Genomic DNA, 2328 nt, shown 5'->3' with positions numbered 1-2328 from the left:
GGTGCAAGATTATGTCAAAATTCCATGTTTTCCGTCCCGTTTTTGCTCATATCTCGGAGGCAAAATGAGCAAGAACGCTCATTTGTACATCATTCTAGAGAGGAATAAATGGGCTTTTTAGAAAGTGAACCATGGATGTGGAAATGTTGGCAGTTTTCTCAAAAAATGCTTGAATTCAAGAAGTTTTAGATTTGCGTGGTTTTTTTTTGAGTTGCAAAATCCACTTGAACATGACGCTGCTTTTTTCGAAGTTTCTCAAGAACCCTTCGAGCCACAGAATTCGTTTTGGCATCGTTGGATAGAGAATTGAATGGGATCCCCCCCTCTGGATCCGCCCTTGATCTGCGAGTTTAAATGAGCAATTTGTCTCATTCCTTGACGATTTATTTTGCGTGTGTCTCAAAGCCAACGTTTCGTCTTTTGGGGATGATTTGCCTCATGTTTCATCTGGAAGTATTAGGTTTGTCTGGATTAGAGCATTTGATTCAAAGGCCACAAAATGATTTGATTCAGAGACCAACTCCTTCTGAATTTTTAAGACAAAATAAAGAAACAAGTTATGAAAAATTGAATAATCGGCTTGAAGCCACTTAATAGCTGATTTAATTCGATAAAATTCTGTCTAGAGCGGGTCCAGCTGCACATACTCCATGTCATCAAACGTTAAGAAAATTAAGCCATCGATTCGCGATCCTCGATTTGTAGGATTGATGTGATAACCGATAACTTCGACAGGACTACTTTAAGTTAATGAATTTTCGTGCTACCGGCGTGCATCTGTTATCGGATTGTTTCTCACGAAAGAGCAACGATGTTTCTCCACATCAGCAGCTGCAAACGGCAGATTTATGTCTTTCACTTTTTTTTTCACTTTCGTTGGATCTAATTTGGGCACATCCACGTATGATTGAGTGAAAACGTTTTTCCATTTATTCTACATGCAGCCTAAAATGTTGCACTAATTTTCGCGAGTATTGAGGATCCCGGCAAAACCCGCAAATAAACGATATGAACATTTTTATTTCAGATTTCGACTGAAATCCAGGAAAGACAAATATAATAACACTTTTCATATTTACTTATACAATGTTTTGAGGAATTCCTCTCATTCCTCCTCGTAAGCCAACAATTCGCCATCAAATACTTCCCGGCCGAGTCGCCATATAGGCCTGTTGACAGCGCTCGCCTATGTTTGCACGTGGAGAATAAGGCCTACTATACGGGAAATCGTCGGTTATATGCCAATAAATGATCTTAAAAATTTAATGTATAATATTATGTGAAATAAACGGTATGAACATTTTGATTTGTTAGCTTGATAGTTCAGTTCATAACAGTTCCGCGAGACAACAGCGCTATCATCAGATTTAAAATGCATACAAACTCAGAAATGGGAAACATTAGAGTCTTTTAGGTCTAGACAGCCAAGACCTAAAAGAATCTAGTGTTTGAGTAAATTTTTAATCTGATGATGTCTCGCCGAAACGTAATGAAATGAACTTTTGACTGAAACCCAGGAAAGATAAGAATATGATAACAATAAAAAAAAAGTTTTTCTAAAAAATTCAATGAGTCTAGTTTTAATTCTATAAGGAGATTTGCTCTGGGCAGCGGTAAAAAAACAATCTCTTCAGCTACCAAGTGACGACTTTATTTCTATAGACATTTTTTTTCTGTAAAACATATTGTTATTGAGTGGCTTTTTCGCTTTCCATCACACATTTCCCGTCCTTTCGGCAGTAGCCCTCCTGGCAGTAGCAGTTGTAGAGCAGAATATGGCCGCATATCATATCGGGATTGCAAAGATCGCCACATCTGCCCATGCCGCGACAAATAGTGCCAGATTGGTGGCACATTATACGCGAACATGGATCTCTTAGCGCATTCAAAATATCCAGTCTAAACGAGCCCTCTGTAAAATAACGCGGATTTTCCCAGCAGCCGGAAAACCAACATGCATTATTCTCTAGGTGAGTTGAAAATTAACAAACCTACCACACTGAAAAATCGCCAGGAAAACAACCAGGGCCAGCTTCATAAACATTTTCCTTTGGGAAACTGAACAGCACTCTGCTGTTTTTCCAGTCAACTGCTAAACGAACGCGAAGCGCAATTCTATTATAACAAATGGAATTGGGTATTGTTTGTTTCATTGTTACATGCGATCTCGGGTTAATTGCATTTTTATTTGCAATAAACCTGCCGATGATTGAACGTATCGAACTGCTGCTTTTAAATCTATACTGTGCCAAGCTAAAAGTGACCGTACGAAGTGCAAGGGAGAGGGTTAGACAAAAACGGCGCTACTGTGGGCCTCCTGGATGGTTT

General features: G+C 39.0%; 1 protein-coding gene and 1 long non-coding RNA gene across 8 annotated transcripts in view; one reads left to right on the top strand and one right to left on the bottom strand.

Moving 5' to 3' along the window:
• LOC109540148 (neuropathy target esterase sws) overlaps nt 1–2328 on the top strand; it is a 43783-nt gene that overhangs the window by 22103 nt on the left and 19352 nt on the right. The window lies entirely within an intron of this gene.
• LOC125505229 lies at nt 1630–2317 on the bottom strand. The gene is made up of 2 exons (XR_007282022.1): nt 1996–2317; nt 1630–1912 (listed from the first exon to the last, which is right to left on the bottom strand). It is a non-coding gene; the product is annotated as an uncharacterized LOC125505229 (long non-coding RNA).

Source organism: Dendroctonus ponderosae, unplaced genomic scaffold, assembly GCF_020466585.1.
Source record: "Dendroctonus ponderosae isolate FM_Combo_2020 unplaced genomic scaffold, Dpon_F_20191213v2 Dpon_F_20191213_7, whole genome shotgun sequence".
Classification (NCBI taxonomy): domain Eukaryota; kingdom Metazoa; phylum Arthropoda; class Insecta; order Coleoptera; family Curculionidae; genus Dendroctonus; species Dendroctonus ponderosae.
The sequence above is the reverse complement of the archived record's forward strand: the minus strand, read 5'-3'. Positions and strand labels throughout refer to the sequence as shown.